General features: G+C 33.8%; 1 pseudogene; it reads left to right on the top strand.

The window, feature by feature from the left end:
- Positions 1-2,913: 2,913 nt before the first annotated feature.
- LOC127239200 (pentatricopeptide repeat-containing protein At5g12100, mitochondrial-like) lies at positions 2,914-5,161 on the top strand (annotated as a pseudogene).
- Positions 5,162-7,467: the final 2,306 nt, after the last annotated feature.

The following is a 7,467-nucleotide window of genomic DNA, read 5'->3' as shown; positions in this document are numbered from 1 at the left end:
ATAAGTATACATTTGGTCATACTCAATATACTTCAGGCACATAACTGTATGCTCTTAAAATAATTGTAAGAACTCTATATAAAATTTTAAATTCCCGTATTAATCAATGTAATTTTTGTTAATATAAATTCAAGTGAACGAATGCAATATTCTATAGGCCATTTAACCAATGACTATGGTTCACATGTACGCATCAATAATTAATATGCTTCTTACATTGTATGAAGATCGGATATGGCTCATACGTAACATTTACTTCATATACCTTCTAACATATTTTCTTTTGTTTGGGTCATATTATACCGTAACAAGTACTTAGGAGATATAAAAGACTCAAGTATTACGTATAATTTAATAAACAAATATTTTGTGTAATGTATTGTCGTTTTTAATAACTATTACTCGTAGTTCTATTTTGTGTAAATACAATAACCTGCTACGTACTTTCATGGTGAATTCACATATCCTTACCTTTTACTTTAGAAAAATTAGTTTAGATTGATACATACCACAACATAATAGTTGTGTACACCCAGTAATATATAGGAAAATATTATTAAATTTTCAAATAATTCAATAATGATCTCGTACACAGATCTAAATTCAATATACAATCTTCCAAAAAAACAATTTACAACCACGAGAAACACACCAAACATATCTGCAATAAAGTCACAATGAAACTTCGTCGGTTGTGTCCTAGACAACCATAACGATGCCCGTTCATCATAGACATCACTTGATTCCAGATGAAATCAAGCATCACGAAAAAAGACAATGACCTTGTTAAGCGCATCCAACAATTCCACGACTCGACTATATTGTTATTTATTATCCCTCAATTAGTCCATGAACTAGAGAATTTGGCCACTATTGGAGCTGCGATTGTGTAATGAAGCTTCGGAAAAGTGACATGGCCTCCACAACAAATGTTATATGCTGCTCAAAATCCTTCTGTAAGGGGCATAACCGGCTTTGTTAAAAAATGACGTTCATCGTTTCTTGGTGTGCATTGCATATTTCTGCATTATCTATACGAGATATAATTATCTTATTGTACATATCATAATAAATGGTACATATATTTTACATAACCTGAGTGCCAAGTTTCCCACTAGGTGTTGGAGACAGTATGCGTGATAAGCTCTAGAAAATACATCGGAGATGAACTTTAGAAATCTCGAGTATTTATCCGGAAAGAAGGCATATTCTTTCCAATCATATTGACCATTAACGTAAAGAACATACATTAACCTTTAGCAAAACCATTCTCAATTTTCATCATTTTCGGCGTACACCGTTGCATAGGAATAATATTTAACATTATCAAATGCACAAACACATGAACTAAATACAAAGGTTCATAGATTAGTAGTCATAGTATATATCAACAAAATTAGGATATTTTCAAACAAATGTATCTCATCTAGAAAAAGTATAGGTCTGAAATCTCTAAGAAATTCAATTCTACACGACGAAACATACAAATAAATGTTGGAAAACGTCGTGTTTCTGCTTTCGCTTCACAATCCACTATTTTGTGTATATTAAAAATATATATATATAATATCTTCAAGAACCAAACAAGAATATTGATCGATTTCAAAAATTATTTTCAAGAATAATTACTTATAATGTCAAATAATGATGAAGATGATCAATCATACCTGAGTTCAGGTTTACGTTTTCAGCTGGACATGGGTGGGATCAATTGTAAGCCCAAACAACACCACCCTAATCAACCAATAATATTATCGCACCAAAAGAACATATGGAATTGAACATTCGCCTTACCCGTTTTTATCTTGCGAGAAAAAAACCTAAAGATTGGATTTTCGATTCAGAATCCATCACATATTTGCCATTAATCACATAATAGAATGCTCGCGAGTGATGTAGGGTTTGACTTCACTACCTTGGGTTGCTTCAAAAGTTTGATCAAAATCATTCTCCGAGTCACCAATTGGGTCGCCGAAAATGTGAGGTTCATTTCGTCAGAAATACAACACTGTAAATTCATTTTTTCTCGCGCACAAAAATAAACTAATGCAAGATTGTTGGGTTGAAAAAGAAGGGTAAAAAAAGAATTGAGATTGGATAAGAATAGAAATAGAAATTGGTAAGTGGTAAGTGGTAGGGAGCAAATCTCAAAAATTTTCACAAAGGGAATGCAGTTTATATGTAGGACTGAATTTAAATGATGAATATAACATAGGTATTTAAATCCAATCAGCCGTATTAAAAAATATATTAATTTGTTATTTTATTAGGGTGTGTTCTTTTAATAAAATATACACAAACTTTTTTTAAAAATATTAATATCACACGCATTCATTTTTTTTGTATTCTAATTCCCCATAACTCACATAAAAAATACTCATTCAAATTATCTCATACAAAAAACACACCCTAGTTTTTTTTTTTTTGGCAATTATTTTTTAAATATTAAAATATAATATTTTTATATTTTAAAATAATTTTCTAAAAAAATTTCGTAACAATTAAAAAAGTGAAAATGATAACGAATATCACCTAAAATATGATCATATTTAAAAATAACCATGAATATGGTATAGAACATAGTTATCATAAGAAAATGATTGTAACAAAGTCATAAATTGAGCATGAATTTGACTATATTAAAAACACGAGAATTAACATAACTAGGAATATGAGTATGAACATGAGATAAATACAGTCATATGACACGACTGTGTTGGCTGTCCAATGCAGTTTATCGATCAACTATAATAAAACTAAAATTGATAAATATTAAATTGAATGGGGATAAAATTAATAAAAAAAATTGGATGAAACTTATTTGAACCAGACAAAAAATAATTTTTACCCGGATAGAAAATTATGAAATGGGACCAATACGAAGCTAAGATAAACTCTCCCTTGATATAAAGCAATAGGTGGCAATGTGCCATCAAGGTGGCGGCTCAACAGTCAGACGGAATGTCCGGCGTATATTTCCGCCGTCTACTACCCTCTGTTTCTCTACATAATTCATTCTGCGCGTTCTCCTCCGCCGCCAGCGTTCTACCTCCGCCGGACCGAACTCCGCTCTTAGAGGATCTTCTGAAAGTTGAGGCCCTCATCCTTCAAAACCGAACCAAAGCAGCAAAGCGCCGCCTCCGTATTCTTATTTCCCTACACCCGGTTTCCGACTTCTGCACCGTGCTTCTGGAGTCGTCTCGGCAGCTTATTTCTACGGACATGCTCTTGACAGTTTACTCGGAGTCCAAGCTCCCAGATGAGGCAGCCGAATTGTACAGTTTGGTTAGAGGCGAGGATAAGTTTCCTTCCTTATCGGCATTTAATATGTTCCTGGAGTGTTTGGTGAGTCAGAGGCAGTATAATAGGGCTCTCGAGATCTTTCGCGGTGCTGTGAACGCTGGAATTAGGGTTGATAAATTTAGTTTTGGGAAAGCGATACAATCGGCAGTCAAGTTGGGAGAATTGAATGAAGGTCTGAATTTGAAGATTCAGATGGAGCGATGCAGGTTGAGGCCGAATGGGTTCGTGTACAATGTTTTGATCGGGGGATTGTGTAAAGAGGGGAGAGTTAATGATGCACAGAAGATGTTTGATGAAATGTTGGAGAAGAATGCTGCCCGAAATTTAGTGACTTACAATAGTTTGCTTGATGGGTATTGTAAAGTTGGGGATTTGGACGGTGCTTTAAGTTTGAGAGAGAAGATGAAAGATGACAACGTGGTGGCAAATATAGTGACATACAATACAATGCTGCATGGGCTTTGTAGAGTCGGGCAAATGGAAGAGGCTTACCGGATTTTGGAGGAAATGTGTGACAAAGGATTAGTCCCGGATGGATTTACTTGTGGTGTTCTTTGTGATAGACATTTGAGATGTGGAAATGTGGATGTTTTGACTGCACTGGACCGCGAAGATGCCCCAAAGATTAGGGTGGAAATCGATGAGTATACGTGTGCTATTTGGATGTATGGATTGTGCAAGGAAGGGAAAATGGATAAGGCCGAGGAATTCTTGGTGAAGTTGAAGAAAAATGGGATTGCTTTCACGGAGGTTATGCTGAATACACTGGTGAAGGGTTACTGCGATGTCGGGATTACTGAGAAAGCACTTGAGGCTATTAAAATATTTGGAAATGAAGGGGTGAAACCTAATTGCACCACATACAATACGTTGATCAGCAAGTTTAGCAGCTTGGGTCAGATGGATGTTGCAAATGAATGGGCAAAAGATATGAAGGTAAATGGGCTTTCCCCGGAAGTACAGACATGCGACATCTCTGTGAACGAATACTGCCTCACTGGCCAGTTTGAAAAGTGTCTGCAGATTCTTGAAGAAATGGAAAATAGTGGGTTAAAGGCTACTGTTGTCACATATGGATTGCTAATACATGGTTTTTGCAAGGAGGGTCGAGTTCTTGAAGCTGAATCCATCTTCCAAGACATGCTGAGGCAAAGTGTTTCACCTAATGTTCAGATATATAATATGCTGATAAACGGCCATTGCAATGGAGGAAATATCGATGGAGCTTTCCATGTTTTGGATGAGATGCTGAAAGGCAAAATAAGGCCGACCATTGTGACATACAATACCCTTATAAAAGGGCTCTGTAAGAAGGGTAGGGTTAATGAAGCAGAAAAATTGGCCTCTAGTATCAGTAGTAAAGGTTTATGTCCCGATGTCATCACATATAGCACATTAATATCTGGATTCTCGAATTCAGATAACCTAGACAAGTCTCTCGAATGGTATGAGAAGATGAAATGCTGTGGTTTCAAGCCTAAAGTTAACATATAATGAGCGATCGAGCATATGCAAAATGAGTGGATTACATTCATCTACCTCTTGTGGAGAAGATTGTTCAAGAAATGTGTAAGTTGCCTGCCTTTCGATGATGAATAAACTTATTGATTGCTGCTACCTAGAGCATGAAGTAAATATATACCTTGCTTGCTAAGATATATGTTAAATTAACATGTTTCCAAGAAGTGCACAGATAGATCTTCTCCTAGTTGTTCTGGTTTGTAGTATTATTGCACTTGCAGTTAGGGTGTTGGTGGATAGATAAATGTAGCTTGCAGTTGCAGCAGCATATACACTTTATACTCTGCCTACAGGTACTTCTTTTCCTCAATTTTATATAATGAATTATTTGTATGGGTTTGGATTTTTTAGTTTGGATTTTTAATGGTAAAAAGTTAAATTTGAATAATTGTTTGATGTGATATAAATAGATGTTTGATGTGATTTTTGAATGTAAAATATATTTGTAGTATAATATTAAAAAACGTAAGTTTTTAATTTGAACAGAGAGAAAAAAGAATTTGAATATTGAAAATCTTTTGGTAAAACAAAAAGAAACACAATCTACGTTCATATGATTTGATATTTCAATATACTGCTTTTAATTTTGGGGGACCTTGATTTAAATCCCTGTAAGGTAAACAACATTTAAGTTCAGTCCGTACGGACTATTTCAAGACACTTGCACTCCCTATTTTTGTAAATTATATAGAGATAGCTCCCTACTACCCATTTTGCCCCTGGAATGATGTTTTTATGTAACTAATATATTATGTACTTACGTTGAGTTTATATAAATCTACATTATTTACTTACATACTCTAAAATTGATGTGCTATAAAAATTTAATTTCAAAGTGATGTACCTTAGTTTATTATTTATATACTATAACCAGTTACAAAAATGACACAAAAAAATAACCGAATCTAAAAATGGACACGATCTCAATCACTTTTTTTCTTCAGAAACTTTTCCCCTTCCACTTTTAGGTCATCGTTTCCAACCGTCATTCTTGAAATCATCACCGCCACTGCATTGAAAATTTTTTGGATCAAAGACCAACCGAGATGATAAAACAAAGTGCACAATATGCTAGAAATAAGTTAATTTTTTTGTATTTGGTAAAATCGATATTTTTGTTTTGTACTTTTGAATTTGTGGTATACTCTAATATATTTGTCTTGTGTCTCTATCTAGTTTGTACAAGCCTGAGTGTCAGTCGAGCTTACTTCGACATTGTAACTCATCATCGTTTCAAATATAGGTTATTTTGATGTGTTTTATATTGAAAATAACTTTAATGTATATAAAAGTGTTTTCATTATCATACTTTCAGGTTTAGTTTTATAGTAAAATAGTTGCAATATGAGGTGGGTGGAGTTCAATTTTTTTCAAAAATCGTTGATGCCGATTTCTCATGTGACATTTTTACGTATTGAACATGTTTATTGATATCTCTACCACATTATTGGTTGTTTATGTATTTATTTTGTTTATTTATGAAAATTTTGATTGTTTTTACTATTGTGCATTAATGCCTCAAAATGCTTTTGGTTACAACAAATAATATATAATATGTATCCTGATTTTCAATTGGCGTTCCTCTTAAGAAAGTTATATATCTATATAGTTATATTGTAAACTTGAATCGGTGTTCTATATATTCTTGCATATTTATGTATGTGTTTTAAATATTGTTAGGCCCAAGGTGAGAGTCATGATTGTGGGCCACTAGTATGTTTGTTCCTTGAGAGTTACACTTTATGCAACACGAAACTTGTCCACCTAGCAGATGAGCCACCGAATTCAACAATGTCAAAACACATCGAACAAAATTTATTATGAAGATTTTACTAGGAGATCCTGGAGGTTTTGTCTGGTATCATTTGTCACATTTGTATGTTAATTTTTATGCATAAATTGAGAACAATTAAGGTTTGAAGCATATGGTTTCTAATTTGGGGTAGTTAGTCATTGATGTTATATTTTTCCAAAAAAAAATGAGAATGATTATAGTTTCTAATTTAACATAAGACATACGTGATTCGCATTAAATATAAACCTTAGTATTAGAGGTACGTACACACAGAATTAAGAAATATGCTTTGGTGCACAAAATTTCACGGTTGGGTGTAGAGAAACCTCTAGATTTGAACACCATACATTCAATGAAGATATGTGTTTCTCATTTAACTAACTTAGATACTCCCGGCACAATGACGTGCTTAAAACTAAAAAATAATCTTTACAAAAATTGGTTTTACATATTTGACATATAGTGAAAATGTGTATTCATCATACTGTTCTAAAAGCACCGATTGACACGTTTAATGTACACCTCAATGGCAAATGTTTACTTATAGAGTGGATAATTTTAATATGTCTCATGTATAATATTTAGTCCGCATACCTTCTAATACATTTGTTTGTTGTTATGTTTTTACTAGTCTACAAAATGCTAACATGGATAAAGCCAATAAAGAGCCTAGGGGTGTCGAGAGACCCTTAAGTGGACAAAGCCAACGAAATTGCAATGATTTATTCAACCCACAGCCGTTTAAGCTAGCTACAATCATGGTTGGGTGTCGAGAGACCCCTAAGTGGAAGCCACATACCCCCAATGATGATATTTGTTCATCTATTTCACTAAGTTACGTACTTCTA

Source organism: Andrographis paniculata, unplaced genomic scaffold, assembly GCF_009805555.1.
Source record: "Andrographis paniculata isolate CXL003 unplaced genomic scaffold, ASM980555v1 Contig77END, whole genome shotgun sequence".
Taxonomy (NCBI): Eukaryota; Viridiplantae; Streptophyta; class Magnoliopsida; order Lamiales; family Acanthaceae; genus Andrographis; species Andrographis paniculata.
This window is presented reverse-complemented; position numbering and strand designations above follow the sequence as displayed.